We start from the raw sequence: 19,686 nt of genomic DNA on the forward strand, positions 1-19,686 counted from the left end.
GACTGGGTCTCCCAAATATTAAACTATATTACGTAGCTAATAGGCTAAGACATATTGTGGAGGCAATTATAGGAATAGGAGAATTAGATTGGATGGATGATAAAACTACAAGTAATATAGAGATTAATTTGGAAAATGTATTTTTTAGGGAAGGGAAAAAAATGGGTTGAAAGTATAGGTAATCCACTCTTGAGGTCTCACTGGGAAATTTGGAGTAAATACAAAGGGGAGTTGCTCCCGAGCAACTCACCTTTATCACCGGTAATAATGCTAAAGAATTTCCCGGAGGAATTAAAGAGTAGATTAAGTAAAGTTTTAATAGAAAAAAATAAAATGAAATTAAGGGAATGGTTAAGAGAAATGAATACAAGAGAGGACTTGGAAGAGGTTTTAAAAGATATAAAATTAACTTGGTTAAATTATTGGCAATTAGAACAGTGGACCAAAAAGTGGGTAAGAGAAAATGGAGATTGTAGAGAATTGACGAAGTTTGTGGAATTAATAGTTAAGAAAGGAAATGATAAGGGGAAAAGAATAGTGTCAAAAGGGTTAATGAGTGAAATATATAGGGTACTGTTGGAGAAAGGGTCGATGGATAGTTCAGGTAAAATGGTTTGGGAGACAGACTTGAATGTACAAATAGGACAATAGAGCTGGGAGGGACTATGGAAACAAAGTGTTGAGAAACATGTCAGTAAGAATAAAAGAGAATTACTTTAAAATTATATGGAGGTGGTACCTAACCCTGGTTAGATTAAATAAGATAAAAAATCAGCACTCAGCAAATTGTTGGAGAGGATGTGGGGGGAAAGGAACGTATTTACATATGTGGTGGGAATGCAAATATGTACAAAAATTCTGGAAGATGGTGTTTTTGGAGATTGAAGAAATTGTGGGAATGAAGATAGAACGAACACCTAAAGTTGCATTACTGTCACTATTTGAAGATTTAAAATGTAAAAAAGAAATTAAGGAATTGATATTGAATCTCCTGACTGCGGCACAATTGATTGTAGCTAGGAACTGGAAGATTCAAGGGGATTATTGTATTGAAGAACGGTATAAAGAAGTTTGGGATATAGCTAATAATGATAAATTGACTTGTAATATTAAATTGAGAAGAGGTATAGCTAAAACAAATGATTTTGAAGGAATTTGGAAACAGTTCCTAATATTTGTGTTTTCTAAGGGAAGTGGGATACCGCCAGCAGAAGAAAGTATGAGATTTTGGAATCAGGAATGAGATCCCGAGGTGGGGAGTGCACTTGTATGTTAAGTTTGATTATGTTATGTAGATATGATACTATGTTATTCAACATTTATTCAACATTTATGTAGTATGTTGTTTTCTTTAATTGTAATGGAGTATGCTAAGTATTGTAGAAAATAAAAATTATTATTAAAAAAAAGAAGGATCTAAATTCCCGCTTGCTGCAAACAAAGTCACAATCCGAGAGGGTCACTGTAGCAACACTTTGAGGGCCTTTTCCAATCATATGAGGATGGAAGGCAAGAAGCTAAAAGTGCAGGATGGTTTCACATTGTAAAATATTAATGCAATGCATGGATCAGCATTATGGTTACTACTCAAGAAACACTTTAATAATAATGATTATTCTAAACAGAGCTAAAATAAATATCACGGTTCCAAGCCTGACAGCTGTATTCCTCTCACCTCCTTATCTGATGGTTTCGTCAGCAATGACTGCAGGAGGTTGCCCAGACATTCCTCCACCAGGGCATGATCTGCTGAGGCATGGAGAATGGCCCCATAATATTGGTACAGGAAGAGCTGCAAGAAGGAGTGGCAAAGATTGCATTTATTGGGACAGCAACTGTAGATAGACTCCATTATCTCATGATTTCATCTTGCCCTAAAGAAATTTGGATATTACTATTATTGTACCACCACTACATCTGCATGGTAGTTTACAAAGTAAAGGTTTTTGTCAATATACAATCTTTATTTTGACATAGGGGAGATAACAGAAGGAGGGGAGGGGAGGGACGGGGAGGCAGGAATGAATGAGCAAGACTTCAGTGTCATGTCAATGACACACTTAAACTTAGTCATAGTTTGACGTGGGAACTAAACATGCTGTATTAGCACTAGTCTGTACCCCTATTCATTTGTGAAGAGAAAAAGACAAAAAGAGAGACACCTCCCTGCCGCTCTGGACCAAACCTCATTATCAAAAATAAAATACAGAAACAGATACTGGCTCTGCATCTAGAAATACATGTCCAAAGTAGGGGTGTGCACGGACCCCCCGATCCGCTTCTCTTCCAGATCCGCAACTTTTGGATCGGGTCCGCTCCGCTCCGCCTATAGTCCGCACTGCTTCAGAGCTCTGCTTTTTCCACCCATAGGCTTGCATTGAAATCCAAAAAAAACTACAACTTTTTTTCTGTTAACACTAGAAACCTCAAACTCAGCACCATGATAGCTTATCCGTGTATACACATGCATGCCAAGACTCAAGTAAATCCAAGCATCCCCTGATTTTCGGGAAATTTTTGAAAATCGGACACCCCATTTTCAGAAATGGGATTTACTCTGACATTTTGACAGATAAAAGCTTGCAAGCAGACACCCTCACAGATGCCATCAAGATCCAAATTTATGGCAAGTTTCAAGCAAATCCCATCATCCCCTGATTTTTGGCGGGGCTTTACCCTCTAACGCATCACCCGTAACCCCAATTCACACCCCTTTCCATATCTCCTCAAATTAGGCACCATGACACCTGATGCATGTATACACATGCTTGCCAAGTCTCAAGCCAATCCAAGCCTCCCCTGATTTCTGGTGAATTTTTGAAAATCGAACACCCCATTTTCAAACATAGGATTTGCTCTGACATTTTGACAGATAATTTTTTTTGAAGTGGGCAACCTCACAGATGCCGTCTAGATGCACATTCATGGCAAGTTTCAAGTAAATCCCATCATACCCTAATTTTTGGCGGGGCTTTAACCTTTTAACTCACCCCAAATCAAGTCCAATGCTAGAACTATGTCAATTTTCAGGTCAGAAACCTCAAACTTGGCACCATGATAGCTTATTGATGTATACACAAGCATGCCAAGACTCAAGCCAATCCAAGCCTCCACTGATTTTTGGGGAATTTTTGAAAATCGGACACCCCATTTTCAGACATGGACCGTTCTCCAACATTTTGACAGAAAAAACTTGGAAGCAGGCACATCCACATTCATGGCAAGTTTCAAGCAGATTCCATCATCCCTTGATTTGGGGGGACTTTAACCTCCAATGCAGCACCCCTAACCCCAATTCAAACACCCCTTTCTATATCTCCATCAATTTTCATGTTAGAAACCTCAAGTTAGACACCATGACACCTCATGCACTTATACACATGCATGCCAAGATTCAAGGCAATCCAAGCCTCCCCTGATTTGGGGGGAATTTTTGAAAATCGGACACCCCAGTATCTCAGGGATTTAAAGCTGCAGACAGCTCAATGGGGCCATTTCAAAGGAAATCCCAACATGCCATGAATTGGGGAGTAGATAATCCTAAATATGAATTTTCTTCCACACTTGAAAAATTGATTTGGAACTTTAAAAAGTCTAAGTGAGCGCAGGAAGGACTTATCCCCTGAGTCAAAGCAAGACACACACAAACCATCCCTGCGAGGCGGGCAGGGGAGGAGGGAGGGAAGGCAGGCAGGCAGCAGACATTTCTGGGGGCACAAGGAAGTGCGGCAAGGATGGCTTGTTACTTTCTAAGCCAGCAGTAACGCATTGCAAACCAATCCTGCGAGGCTAGCGCAAGGAGTGAGCAAAGGATGGCTTGATTCTTTCTAAGCCAGCAGTAACACATTGCAAACCAACCCTGCAAGGCGGGCACAAGGAGTGAGCAAAAGATGGCTTCTTTCTTTCTAAGCCATCAGTAACACATTGCAAACCATGTCTGCGAGGTGGTCACAGAGGAGGAGGACAGGCGGGCAGAGAGCCAGGCAGAGATATGCCATAGATCTAGTATGGGGGAGTCAGTCCCGGCAGATGCCCCACTACAGCAGCACCCCGGGGGGAAGGCAGGCAGGCAGGCAGGCAGGCAGGCAGGCAGGCAGGCAGCACGCATTTCTGGGGGCATAAGGAAATGAGGCAAGGATGGTTTGTTTCAAAGCCAGCAGTAAGTCATGCATCGCAAACCATCCCTGCGAGGCGGTCACAGAGGAGGAGGACAGGGGGGCAGAGAGCTGGGATTGGAGGATGCTTCATGAGGTCATCAGTTCTCATCAGGATTGGGAGCTGAATCTGCCTGTCATCGCTAAAAAAAAAACCCGCCGCTTTTACCCTCTCCCACTTTTTTAATATTTTTTTTAAAATTATAGCAAGCGATTCACAGCACGCAGAGAGCTGAGAGTATGCTCAAAATGACCCCCAGCCACGACTCTCTAAGGACAAGAACTTTCAAAAAGATAGCTTAAAAAACAACACAGTTATCCCCTATTCTTTTCCGCAATGCAATCCTATGGGCGAAATTATTCAAAATGGCGGGCGGAGCGCTCCGCGTAAAGAGAAGCGCTTCTCCTATGGCCGCTTCTCTTCGCCATGCTTCTAAGGGTCTGCGGTCCGCTTCTACTCCGCCTCTGGGCTAGGCGGAGCAGGCCAATTCGCTTCTGATTCTCCGATTCTAATCGGAGCAGAGCACATCCCTAGTCCAAAGTGGACTATTCCACCTTGCTTTATGGTGAGCTTGGTCACCATAAACTTTAGACTGCTTCCACTGACCTTTGGCAGGGCAGAATCCCTTGAGATCTTCCCCTCCTCCCTGAAGACTTGTTGGAGGATTCCAGATAATTTCTTCTCCGGGTGGTATAGAAGGGATCTGGCGCCAAGCTGTTGGAAAAGAAATCAAGCCTTTCACCATTCATGGATGTCTAACCCTCCCACTGTCTGAACAGGCTTGATCTAGCATTCCTTTCCATTGCGCCCTGTCATCTGCTGTTCCTCTCTTTTATTTTGGATTCCAATCTCAGGTCAAGCTACTCTGAGGATGGCCATTGTATCCCTGACACTGAAATAGTCATTCCCGACTACCACCATGCATAGGTTCTGGCTATGCCACAGTCTACTTCACAGGTTCTAGTTAGAGTAGGCCTCTAGGAGGGCATGAGTTACACAGGGACACTTCTCTATCAACTCAGGTCTTTCTCAGTTACCCAGCAAGCCTAGTTCAGAGCTCCACATTCTGATCAGCAGTCCTTGGCCATGCCATGCTGGCCCAAAGGGGGGAACACCTCAGATAACAGTGCTGTGGAGATGCAGGAATCCATCAAAGCAGAGCTGCCACTGATGAAGATGGATAGATTTGCAAGGCAGAAGTTTCACCTGCCATGTATTTTGCCTCATTTATTTATTTATTTATTTATTACATTTCTATACCACCCAATAGCCAGAGCTCTCTGCGTGGTTCATAGGACAAGCAAACATTTTATCTGTCCTGGGTGTAACATCAATATGGCTTTCCTGTCATAAATGGTCCCCATCCTGGGCATAACTTCCAGAATAATTTATTAAATCCACCATCATGTAGAGAGAACCACAAAGTTCCCAATTCTATGCTTTGTTCTCTGATGTCAACGTTAAACCCAGCCGAAAGCAACCCAGATGCAAGAGGTGGAGATCCTTCCTTACCTTCTTCAGTTTGCTCCTCCATGCCCCTGCTATTGAGGAATCCTCCTCTAAAAGTTCTGTGGAAGAAGAAGAAGAAGAAGAAGAAGAAGAAGAAGAAGAAGAAGAAGAAGAAGAAGAAGAAGAAGAAGAAGAAGCAGAGGAGGAAGTGCATTGTTTAGGAATATTGTTCTATTGGACAAGATGGCTGTGAGGTTTTCTTTCTAAATCAGACCTGGCAAATCAAATAACTAACATGCCTGACTTGTAAAATAACTAAAATGAGCTCTGCATGAAACCTCCCATTTACAATATGTCTGGGAGCTTTAACTGACCCAAAACAATGTGATAAGCTGTGAAAAAATGGGGTCCCATGTTAGTACTCACTATGCTTCAGGGTTAAACTATACATTACATTAAGTACCTAGTGTGCTGCTCCCCTTCTATTATGTATTTATTACAGAGTAAACACACTCTCTGCAAACTGGATTAGAACTGCAGTGTGTGGGGAGGTTTAATTCTTCTCTCCCCAACTGGGCCCTCCGATTAAATCACCCCCATGTGGCAGTTAGCAGCAGTAAAAAAAAATCCTCCTTGACCCTCAGACAGTGAGGGCAACACAGAGCAGGCTTCTGTGGGAGATATTAATGGGCAGGCAGGTTCCTATGGGAGAAGACAGTCCTTGAAGTATCTTGGACCCAGCATGTTTAGAGCAACTGAATGGGCTTGGAAACCAAGTAGAAGCCAAAGAACATGTAAAATCAGTATTTGTATGCTCCACATGGCCAGCCCCAGTACAATCTAGCAGCTACTTTTGAACCAGCTGCTCGTTCCAAATACATTCTAAAGGCAGGCCCACATTGAGCGTATTCCATCTATCTAATCTAGATACCCTTGGCAGGAATTTGCATGAATTAGCTTCTCTTTGCCATCTTTCTGTCATTTTCTTCCACACTGATTTCATTTTATCCAACTAAATACTTAACAATAAGAACTAGAAGCTTAGTTCCTTTTAAAAGTTGGGTCATGCCCCGCTCTAGGGTCTGGAAGATCCAATTGAAGATGGCAAAGGCTTCTTCTCATTACCCACTGATTCTTCCTTCTATTTGCTCGACTTCTGCAATGTGCTCTACATGGGGCTACCTCTGTGCCTAGTCCGGAAACTTCAATTAGTCCAAAATATGGCAGCCAGGCTGGTCACTGGTACACCTAGGGGTGACCACATTACACCAGTTTTAAAATCTCTTCACTGGCTGACGGTTAGTTTCTGGGCAAAGTACAAAGTGTTGGTTATTCCCTTTAAAGCCCTACATGGTTTGGGTCCAGACTACCTGTGGGATCACCCTCTCCCATTCATTCCACCCCGCACACTCAGGTCCTCTGGGAAGAATCCCCTTCAGCTAGCAAAAACTAGATTAACAACTGTTACCCAGAGGACCTTTTCTTCTGCTGCTCCCAGACTGTGGAATGGAAGGAGATTCGTCAACTTGACAGTCTTTTAGAATTTAAAAAAGCAATAAAGACTGATCTATTCTGGCTGGCCTATTTAGTGAAATTTTAGAATGTTTTCAGGGTGTTTTAAAGATGTTTTAATCATGTATGGTATGTTTTAATCCATTTTAATGTGTATTTTATATCATGTTTTTATACTGTTTGTTTTATACTTTGAATTCTTTTAGTTTTTGTGAACCGCCCAGGGAGCTTTGGCTATTGGGCGGTATAAAAATAATAATAATAATAATAATAATAATAATAATAGTGATAGTAGTAATTGCTTACCGCATCCTATTTGCCCACATACTTTGTATTCCATATTCCTTCCCAACCCATCTAGCCTTTCTTCCTCCCATAGTTCCTATGGAAGAAGGGTTGTTTTATTGTGTGTGTTTTAAAAAATAAAAACATTGGGAGCTAACAGGAAGAGCAAACAGGAGTTTGACAGGGGGAGTGTAGGGGAAGAGGAGACTAAGCAAAGGGGAACAAGAGAAGCCTCAAGGAAATCCAGGAGGCTGCCAATTCGAAGAGGCTGTGTGCTTGCCATGTGCTCCTGAGTGCTGAGTGAAGAGGGTCGGTGTGGAGAGTTCCTGCAGGACCTGAAGGGGGTGTGGCCTGATTGCTGATTGTACTTTGTACTCAGCAATCAGTGGCCTGATTGCTGTTGATTGTTGTTGGCCTCCCAGTGACCTCATTCTGTTTCCTGACCTGGAGCTGAGCAGAAGCAGGGAAGAGCAGCTGGCCCAGCTCAAGTAGAATCTACAAAAGTAAGCCAGTTCCCAGAGAGCGAGCGAACAGAGAGCGAGCCAACAGGAGTTTGACAGGGGGAGTTCTGCAGGGGAGGCCAAGGGGGAGGCCTCTAAGAAAAAAAAGAGGGGGGGAAACAAAGAAAAACATAAAGAGAAACCCACCCACCCACAAAACCAAACAAAAACAAACAAAAAAACAAACAAAAAAACAACAAACCCAAAAATCTTATTTTCTCTTAAGACATACTCATATTGTTGTGTACCTTCAGAGAGGACAGGACAAAGTAAAGGCAATTCCACTATAATCAGAAATGAAAAAACAAAGCAGAAATAGACAATATGGATGGAAAGGAGCCCCTAATGGTGGTGACCTGCAAAGGGTGTGCAATGTTCGTGTTTCTGCCTGAGCTCAACATGGCGTATACCTGCAACAAGTGCAAGCTGGTGGCACTTTTGGAAGAAAAAGTGAGAGGACTTGAGCAGCGAGTGTCCACCCTCCAAAGAATAAGAGAAGATGAGGAGTTCTTAGACCCAACGGTGGAACTACAACAGCAACAAGAAGCAAACGAGATTGAAGAGCAACACCCAGCTGAAGCAGAAGTGGAGTATGCTGAGGAAAACCAATGAAGAGGAAACTCTCTGGAAAAGAGTGACAGTTAGGAGCAGAAGAACTAGAAGGCATTCTGCACCGGTGGAACCATTAGAGTTAAGCAACCACTTTCAGCTTCTGGAGGATGAGTCTGAAGGACAGTTTGCAGAGGAAGAAGTACAGGAGACACCGTGCAACAATGAACAAGAGGCAGAAGGTAGGTCAACCAAGAAGAAGAGAAGAGTAGTCGTTGTGGGAGACTCCCTGCTGCGTGGGATTGAAACCCAAGTATGTCGTGAAGACCCATGGACTCTCCAGGTGTGCTGTCTCCCTGGAGCACAGATTAGAGATGTGACTGAAGGGTTACCGAAACTCATAAAGTCCACGGACACATACCCCTTTCTTCTCATCCATGTGGGAACAAATGATGTCGCCAAGCAGAGCTACGAAGAAATCATTTCAGACTATGAAGCTCTGGGAAGGAAACTGAAGAACTTTGGGGCCCAGGTAGTTTTCTCATCCATCCTCCCCGTTCTTGGAAGAGGATTAGAAAGGGAAAGAAAAATACTCCGGATGAACGACTGGCTACGAAGGTGGTGCCGACATGAGAGTTTTGGATTCTGGGACCACGGGCTACCCTACTTGGAACATGGACTGCGAGGGATGCTAAAAGCAATAAAAAGGCTTTCTTCAGATATGTGACTAGTAAAAGACAGAGGAAAGAAATGGTGGTTCAACTGCTTAATGAGGATGGCAAATTGATAACAGATGACAAAGAAAAGGCTGAAGTGCTCAATTCCTACTTTGCCTCAGTCTTCTCCCAAAAGCGGGTCTATGACCCCCCTGAAAAAAGTGAAGCAGAAGTTGAGGGGGCAGGATTACAGTTTGAGATTGATAAACAAATGGTCAAAGAACACCTAATTTCCTTGAATGAGTTCAAATCTCCAGGGCCCGATGAACTGCATCCTAGAGTAATGAAGGAGCTAGCGGAAGAACTCTCAGAACCTTTGTCTATTATCTTTGCAAAATCATGGAAGACGGGTGAGGTGCCGGACGACTGGAGGAGGGCTAACGTTGTCCCTATCTTCAAAAAGGGCAGAAAGAAGGAACCTGGGAACTACAGACCAGTCAGTCTGACATCCATCCCTGGGAAAATTCTGGAGCAGATTATATAGAAGTCAATCTGTAAACACCTTGAAATCAATGCAGTGATCACTAGAAGCCAACATGGATTTGTCAAGAACAAATCCTGTCAGACAAATTTGATCTCATTTTTTGATAAGGTAACCTCCCTTGTGGACCGTGGGAAATAGGGTGACCATATGAAAAGGAGGACAGGGCTCCTGTATCTTTAACAGTTGCATAGAAAAGGGAATTTCAGCAGGTGTCATTTGTATATATGGGGAACCTGGTGGAATTCCCTCTTCATCACAACAGTTAAAGGTGCAGGAGCTATACTAGAGTGACCAGATTTAGAAGAGGGCAGGGCACCTGCAGCTTTAACTGTTGTAATGGAGGAAATTTCCCCAGGTTCCCCATATATACAAATGACACCGGCTGAAATTTCCTTTTCAATACAACTGTTAAAGATACAGGAGCCCTGTCCTCCTTTTCATATGGTCTCCCTAGTGGGAAAGCTGTGGACGTCATATATCTTGACTTCAGCAAAGCTTTTGACAAAATACCACATGACATTCTGATTAACAAACTAGCTAAAAGTGGGCTAGATGGAACAACTATTAGGTGGATTCACAGTTGGCTACAGAATCGGACTCAAAGAGTACTTATCAATGGAATCTTCTCAAACTGGGGAGAGGCAATGAGTGGGGTACCGCAGGGCTCAGTCCTGGGCCCAGTGCTCTTCAACATTTTTATTAATGATTTGGATGAGGAGGTGCAGGGAACGCTGATCAAATTTGCAGATGACACAAAATTGGGTGGGATAGCTAATACCCTGGAAGACAGAAACAAACTTCAAAGTGATCTTGATAGGCTGGAGTGCTGGGCTGAAAACAACAGAATGAAATTTAATAGGGATAAATGCAAAGTTCTACATTTAGGAAATAGAAACCAAAGGCACAGTTACAAGATGGGGGATACTTGGTTCAGCAATACAACAAACGAGAAGGATCTTGGAATTGTTGTAGATTGCAAGCTAAATATGAGCCAACAGTGTGATATGGCTGCAAGAAAGGCAAATGCTATTTTGGGCTGCATTAATAGAAGTATAGCTTCCAAATCACATGAGGTACTGGTTCCTCTCTGTTCGGCCCTGGTTAGGCCTCATCTAGAGTATTGCGTCCAGTTCTGGGCTCCACAATTCAAGAAGGATGCAGACAAGCTGGAGCATGCTCAGAGGAGGGCAACCAGGATGATCAGGGGTCTGGAAACAAAGCCCTCTGAAGAGAGACTGAAAGAACTGGGCCTGTTTAGCCTGGAGAAGAGAAGATTGAGGGGAGACATGATAACACTCTTCAAATACTTTAAAGGCTGTCACACAGAGGAGGGCCAGGATCTCTTCTCGATCCTCCCAGAGTGCAGGACAAGGAATAATGGACTCAAGTTAAAGGAAGCCAGATTGCAGCTGGACATCAGGAAAAACTTCCTGACTGTTAGAGCAGTGCAACAATGGAATCAGTTACCTATGGAGGTTGTGGGCTCTCCCACACTAGAGGCCTTCAAGAGGCAGCTGGACAAGCATCTGTCGGGGATGCTTTAGGGTGGATTCCTGCATTGAGCAGGGGGTTGGACTCGATGGCCTTGTAGGCCCCTTCCAACTCTGCTATTCTATGATTCTAGCTTTGTTTGTGTCCACTGAAGCTATAGCTAAGATGTTAGAAAACAAGCAGGATATTGCACTATGAAAGTGGTATGAGTGAGGTGATGTTTGCCCTGTCCTGGATGGGGTTGCACTCTCCCTAAAGGATCGGGTCCGTAGTTTGGGGGTGCTCTTGGATCCAGAACTGTCACTTGAGGCACAGGTGAACTCAGTGGCAAAGAGCACCTTTTATCAGCTTAGGCTGATATACCAACTACGCCCTTATCTGGACAGAGATAGCCTAGCTACAGTTATCCATGCTCTGATAACCTCTCGTTTGGATTACTGCAATGCGTTATACGTGGGACTGCCTTTGAAAATGGTCCGGAAGCTTCAGCTGGTACAAAACAGGGCAGCCCATTTACTAACAGGGACTGGCTGGCCAGATCACATTACGCCATTCCTTTTACAACTTCATTAGTTGCCAGTCCAGATCCGGGCCCAATTCAAAGTGCTGGTATTGACATTTAAAGCCCTAAACGGTTTGGGGCCAGGTTATTTGAAGGAACGCCTCCTCCCATATGTAGCCCGGACCTTAAGATCATCTACAGGGGCCCTTCTCCATGAGCCCCTGCCAAAGGAAGTGAGGCAGGTGGCTACTAGGAGGAGGGCTTTCTCCGCTGTGGCACCCCGGTTGTGGAATGAGCTCCCCAGAGAGGTCCGCCTGGCGCCTACACTGTACTGCTTTCGTCGCCAGCTGAAGACCTTTTTATTCTCTCAATATTTTAACACTTAATTTTAACTTAAATTTAAATCTTACTGTTTTAACTCTGTATTTTAATCTTATATCAATTTTGCTGCGAGGTTTTTATCCTGGTTGTGCTTTTTATACTGTATTTTGTATTTGTGCTTTTAACCTGTTGGTTGTTTTATTATGGTTTTAATTTTTGCGAACAGCGCAGAGAGCTTCGGCTATTGGGTGGCATAAAAATGTAATAAAGAAATAAAGAAATAAATACGGTATATATAAAAGCCAGCAGCCACACTCCTGCTTTATAGTGGTATTGAACTGCACTGACAACTGTTGGGGCCCATTGACACAAACCACATACTGCTTTCACAGTGCTATATCCTGTTCGGTGTGGCTCCTGCCTTTTATATACCGCTTTCATGCCACTTCCATAGTACAATATCCTGCTTGGGGTAAATTAGGCCTAGGCCTCAGTGAGCTGCACACATATGAAGAGATTCACTGCTGCTGTTATGGTAATATCAAATCTGTGCTCCTGCAAACATCAAAGTGACATGGTGGGAGACCCTCTTCTACCTTTGGAGGCAAGTGTCCTGAGCACATTCCAGGAGCTGCGATCTGATAACAGCTGGCCCTGGAAAGTCTCCAACAGCTTGGTGAGGACTTCTGCTGGGATGTAGCTCCACAGGGCTTCGACGATGGCTCCAGCAGCATCGTTATACAGGTTCTGAAGATCCTACAGCACAAAGAGAGATTGGCATACCCTTGTGGGAACCATCTAAGGCAGGCCTCACAACTTCGGATCTATCAAGCTAATGGAACTCCACCATCCATGTATTGTGCCCCATCAGGACCTTGGCAGCCTCCCTGCTTGCAGTCCTAGGCAGGCAGCAAGTTCAGGAGATTTCTCAAGCTCATCATGGGCCACCATACAGGGCAAATGGGGTACATTAAGCTTACTGGGTCACAAGTTGCATAGGCTTCATCTAAGGAAGAAGGGGAGGAGTTTCAGAACAGGTTAATCAATTGGCAATGTTTGGAATAGGGCTTAAATCAAAACAGAGCTCAGTCAGGGAACCTGCATTCCAATATTAGTGGGCCTTATGAAAACAAGGGGTAGGAGGTGGGAAAGCAAGCACAGAGTGCTTTTTGGCATGTAATTGGCATGGCTTTTATCTTCCGCCAAGTACCCCCTCCCACACCTTCTTATACACAGATCTGGCATTATGAAGAAGATTGACAAGTGAACCAGAGTAGCTGAGCCCCCACACCCATCAAATTAATGGGTGTGGGGGCTCAGCTAGCTAATGTCACAAATTAAGCAGTGTGACATTAACTCTCAATCTTAACATGGGCTCTGTACGAACCTCCTTGCAAAGTTCTTTAAATTCATCCAGGGGCCACCATATCAATATGAACATGTGGAAACAGAACCCTTGTTTCCCTCAGTGATCGTTTCTTTCACCAAATCATTTGCATGTTCCTCCAAACAATTTGGACTGGTGAGACTGCAGTTTTGGAATGAGGAGGCATGCGTTTTTCACAGAATCTCCAAACAGGCCAGACTACATATGAATGTCCAACCTTGTCATTGCGATACTCACTGTTTTCTTATGAATGTCCTCCATGGCAAGATGGAGAAGGTTCATCGCCAAATTGCCACTTATCTCACTGGCAGACTTTATAAAAGTTGGCAGAAGTTCATTAATCTGCATTCGATGTTTTGGAGTGATCTGCATAGGATTAAAAATGAGTAAGAATTCAAATGAAATACATAATTTCTCAGTGTGCTTGTGTGTGTGTGTGTGTGTGTCAATGTCTCCAAGAGAGAAAGAGGGAGAAACACCAAATCCAAGATTTCTATTTGCTAAAAAACGAAAACAAAAACCCCACAATAAGAAAGGTCTAACCATGCAATCCCAAGCCCAAGTAAGCCCATCACGATCAATGAATTTTACCCCATAGTAGCCATGTTTAGGATTAGAGCCTAAGAATAAAAACAAAACATTTAAACATTTTTTAAAACAATGGAAGTGGGTGTTAAAATAAAATAATAGTGCCCCAGCTCAATATGGCCTTAGCTAGACTTAAGGTTTATCCTGGGATCATCCCTGCCTGCTCCCGGGATCCCCCGTGTGTCATTTACATGAACAGAGATGACCCTGGGACAATCTTGGGATAAACCTTAGGTCTAGCTAAGGCCTATGTCCCCTTGAACTGAAGGGGATCATCCCAAAAATGGGTTGCTTGCAAATGTAAAGTCACAAAAATGAATTTAAAACAAAGCTTCTGAAGAGCAAGTGGATTGTGCTGCCAATGTGGCTGGTAGTCTTTTCTGCCAGCGTCTAATTCGTCTTTTCTTTGTAGGCCAAAGTATCAACCAATCCTTTTCTGTGAAAGGAACACTCATCCAAGGTTTATAAAAAGCCAGGAGTTGTTCAGAAACTCAGTGTTGCCCAGTATGCAAGTAGAAATACCATATTAAAAAGATTAAGAAGAGTTGTACCCTGTAAAACTGCTGCAGGTAGTTGAAAGAGCTCCTTAAGACCAGCGCAGGCTGAGCGATGCTCATGGTCCGAAGGCTGCCGGCAGAATGGGCCAAGATGTCGGTGTCATTTGACCCCAAATTATGGAGGTGCATATAGCACAGCTGTGCATCTAGGAAGAAAGAGAAAACAAAAGACCTACAGCAAGTGACACTAACAGATCAGTTGCAGAAAACACTTCAAGGACTTCTTGTTCGACAGGACAGCATGTCCTTATCATGTCTCGTATGTGCACTTCTGTCTCCTTTTCTAGAAGGATAAGTAACAAGTACTTGCCTTTTTAGATCTCTCCTATCTTAAAAAGATGCCTGTGACCCATAACTCTCATGTTTTCTACCTTCAGAACTTAATGGCTGCTATCCCCCTTTCATGGAAGGGTGCTCTTGAAGACTGTTCCAAAGCCTCAGCTAATACAGAATGTAGTGACAGCAGGCCGGCACCAATACATGTCATCTTTGGACAGATGATGGGGCATTGGGGCTCCAGCAGTGCCCACTCCTAGTCTGGGCCACCCTTCAATTTAATTTTGTATTAGCAGTGGGGAAACAGTGATTGTGTGTGTGTGTGTGTGTGTGGAAGAGAGAGGGAGAGAGAGAGAGAATTCATGAGTGTGTGAGAAATGAATGGGAATTGTAGGTCTTACCCCACCCACCACTGCCATTCTCACCATCAACCCTGCTAACTCGTGCAGCCCTTGATGTGATCAGATGATGTGGAATATAGTCAAAAGGTTTGATTTCTAGTTTAATAAAGCACTGGATGCGTATCAAATCTTATCCCAAAGAGACTTCCTACAGATGGAATAGCAATTCAAAGGTATGAAACCCCACTTCTGCCTAAGCCAATCCTTAGACACCAGAAGTACAAAACTTAGATCCTCACCAGATAGACCCAAATCATCCTTTGGATACACATGGGGACTCCTCCAGTTCATTATCCTTCTTAACGAAGAGAAAAACCTGCAGAAGTGTTGCAAAATGAAACATGTGTAAAATGCCAGAGTTGTGATGAGAGTTGCTGAAACCCAAAGAAATGTTATAAGACATTTTTGTGCAATGAAAGTAGATCAAGAACTTCTTTCAATATTTCATATCAGCTTGGTGTGGCTCCTGCCTTTTAGATACCACTTTCGTACTGATTTCATAGTGCTATATCCTGCTTGGTGTAGATGAGGCCCCAGAGTGAAGTCTCTGTATTAGCAAGAGATGCTCAGAACCCCCTTGGCAGCAATGTTAGCTAAAACCTTAGGAAGCTTCCATTGATGGGCTTCTTCTCTGTCAAATACGTGGTCCTATACAACCAGTAGGAGAACCCCTTCCATTTCAATACAAAGAATTGAAGTATTAAACTATCACCATGATGATCACAGTGAGGATAAAATAAATTGGTGTCACGGTATGGATGTAGTTTTGAAGACCTACAATTATAGGCAGACCATGACTAAGTAACTTCCCTTGTATTGCTTGGAGTATGGTTGTAAAGGTGAATTTCATAACCATTTCAGCTGAAGTCTCGGAAAAGTCTTCCTTATATGATAATATAAAACAGGAAATGATATTATCATGTGGGTCTGGCTATCCAAGATCGCAATGCATATTTAACCATATTTAAATCCTCAATATGGTTTTGTGGATCTCCCCAAACACTCTCATATAAGGTTGGCTCTTTGATGGGAAAAGTTTTTAAAATGTGTATTAATTGCCCTTAGCTTTGTTGGGTTATGAATTGGAGTTCAAATCTGCAAACCAGCCCTATGGTAAAAATTAATATAGCTCCAAAATAAACCTTTTTCAATACCTGTTACGAAGACCCATCTTTACTGCATTCAGACTCAGTCTGACTGTAAACTGTCTTACACTTTACCAGAACTTAAAGTGTATCCTGATTGTGACATCATTTATGATATTCAAGCATAACATTTGACCTAACCAGGTTATCCCTGTGCCACATAATGCTCTGCAACTAAGTAACCATCAGCCTGACTATCCAAGTGTGATGTTTAGTTTCAAACTCATAACCTACATCTGAAGAAGCATTTAGTATAACTTGAAAGTAGGGGTGTGAACGGACCCCCCGATCCACTTCTCTTCCACATACGCAACTTCTGGATTGGGTCTGCTCCGCTCCGCCTATAGTCCGCTCTGGTTCACTGCGAAGCTCCGGATCCGGATCGGAGCTCCGCTTCCCCCCCCCCCCCCCAATAGGCTTGCATTGAAATCCAAAAAACCCTACAACTTTTTTTTCTTTTAAAGTTAGAAACCTCAAATTTGGCAGCATGACACCTCATGGACGTGTATACACACGAATGTGTATACGCAGATTCCATCATCCCCTGATTTGGGGGGGGGCCTTTTACCTCCAACACAACACCCCTAACCCCAATTCAAACACCCCTTTCTATATCTCCGTCAATTTTCAAGTTAGAAAACTCAGGTTCGGCACCATGACACCTCATGGACGTATACACACGCATGCTGAGACTCAAGCCGATCCAAACCTCCCCTGATTTGGGGGGAATTTTTGAAGACAGGACACCCCATTTTCAGACATGGATTGTTCTCCGACATTTTGACAGATAAAAACTTGAAAGCAGGCACATCCACATTCATGGCAAGTTTCAAGCAGATTCCATCATCCCCTGATTTTGGGGGGGGGGCTTTTACCTCCAACACAGCACTCCTAACCCCAATTCAAACACCCCTTTCTATATCTCCATCAATTTTCAGGTTAGAAAACTCAAGTTTAGCACCATTACACCTCATGGACCTATACACACGCATGCCAAGACTCAAGCCAATCCAAGCCTCCCCTGATTTGGGGGGAATTTTTGAAAACCGGACACCCCATTTTCAGACATGGATTGTTCTCCGACATTTTGACCAATAAAAACTTGGAAGCAGGCACATCCGCATTCATGGCAAGTTTCAAGCAGATTCCATTATCCCCTGATTTGGGGGGGGGCTTTTACCTCCAACACAGCACCCCTAACCCCAATTCAAACACCCCTTTCTATATCTCCGTCAATTTTCACGTTAGAAACCTCAAGTTTGGCACCATGACATCTCATGGACGTATACACACGCATGCTGAGACTCAAGCCAATCCAGGCCTCCCCTGATTTTGGGGGAAATTTTGAAAACCGGACACCCCATTTTCAGGCATGGATTGTTCTCCGACATTTTGACCGATAAAAACTTGGAAGCAGGCACATCCGCATTCATGGCAAGTTTCAAGCAGATTCCATCATCCCCTGATTTTGGGGGGGGCTTTTACCTCCAACACAGCACCCCTAACCCCAATTCAAACACCCCTTTCTATATCTCCGTTAATTGTCATGTTAGAAACCTCAAGTTCGGCACCATGACATCTCATGGACGTATACACACGCATGCTGAGACTCAAGCCGATCCAAACCTCCCCTGATTTGGGGGGAATTTTTGAAGACTGGACACCCCATTTTCAGACATGGATTGTTCTCCGACATTTTGACCGATAAAAACTTGGAAGCAGGCACATCCGCATTCATGGCAAGTTTCAAGCAGATTCCATCATCCCCTGATTTTGGGGGGGGGCTTTTACCTCCAACACAGCACCCCTAACCCCAATTCAAACACCCCTTTCTATATCTCCGTTAATTGTCATGTTAGAAACCTCAAGTTCGGCACCATGACATCTCATGGACGTATACACACGCATGCTGAGACTCAAGCCGATCCAAACCTCCCCTGATTTGGGGGGAATTTTTGAAGACTGGACACCCCATTTTCAGACATGGATTGTTCTCCGACATTTTGACCGATAAAAACTTGGAAGCAGGCACATCCGCATTCATGGCAAGTTTCAAGCAGATTCCATCATCCCCTGATTTGCGGGGGGGCTTTTACCTCCAACGCAGCACCCCTAACCCCAATTCAAACACCCCTTTCTATATCTCCGTCAATTTTCAAGTTAGAAAACTCAAGTCTGGCACCATGACACCTCATGGACGTATACACGCGCATGCCGAGACTCAAGCCAATCCAAGCCTCCCCTGATTTTGGGGGAAATTTTGAAAACCGGACACCCCATTTTCAGGCATGGATTGTTCTCCGACACTTTGACCGATAAAAACTTGGAAGCAGGCACATCCGCATTCATGGCAAGTTTCAAGCAGATTCCATTATCCCCTGATTTTGGGGGGGGGGGCTTTTACCTCCAACACAGCACCCCTAACCCCAATTCAAACACCCCTTTCTATATCTCCGTTAATTGTCATGTTAGAAACCTCAAGTTTGGCACCATGACACCTCATGGACATATACACACGCATGCTGAGACTCAAGCCGATCCAAACCTCCCCTGATTTTTGGGGAATTTTTGACAAAATAGAGTATCTCACGGATTTAAAGCTGCAGACAGCTCAATGGGGCCATTTCAAAGGAAATCCCAACATGCCATGAGTTGGGGAGTAGATAACCCTAAATATGAATCTTCTTCCACACTTGAAAAATTGATTTGGAACTTCAGAAAGTCTAAGTGAGAGCAGGAAGGACTTGTCCCCTGAGACAAAGCAAGACACACACAAACCATCCCTGCGATGCGGGCAGGGGAGGAGGACAGGTGGGCAGAGTGCCTGGCAGAGATAAGCCATAGATCTAGTATGGGGGAGTCAGTTCCAGCTGATGCCCCACCACAGCACCACCCTGGGGGGAAGGCACGCAGGAAGGCAGGCAGCAGGCATTTCTGGGGCATAAGGAAATGAGGCAAGGATGGTTTGTTTCAAAGCCAGCAGTAAGTCATGCATTGCAAACCATCCCTGCGAGGCGGTCACAGAGGAGGACAGGTGGGCAGAGAGCCAGGCAGAGATACGCCATAGATCTAGTATGGGGGAGTCAGTCCCGGCAGATGCCCCACCACAGCACCACCCTGAGGGGAAGGCAGGCAGGTGGGCAGGCAGGCAGGCAGGCAGGCAGAGAGACGGGTATGGGCCAGTGGGCACAAAGGAGCTAGTACCTTGCAGAAGTAAGCCATAGATCTCTGGGGGAGTCAGTCCCAGCAGATCCAGCTACCTCAGAAGGATGGCTCCCAGGCAGGCGGGCATGGGTAGGCAGGCAGGCAGGCAGGCAGGCAGAGAGGTGGGCATGGGCCGGTGGGCACAAAGGAGCTAGTACCTTGCA

The sequence above is a fragment of the Elgaria multicarinata genome, chromosome 7 (assembly GCF_023053635.1).
Source record: "Elgaria multicarinata webbii isolate HBS135686 ecotype San Diego chromosome 7, rElgMul1.1.pri, whole genome shotgun sequence".
Taxonomy (NCBI): domain Eukaryota; kingdom Metazoa; phylum Chordata; class Lepidosauria; order Squamata; family Anguidae; genus Elgaria; species Elgaria multicarinata.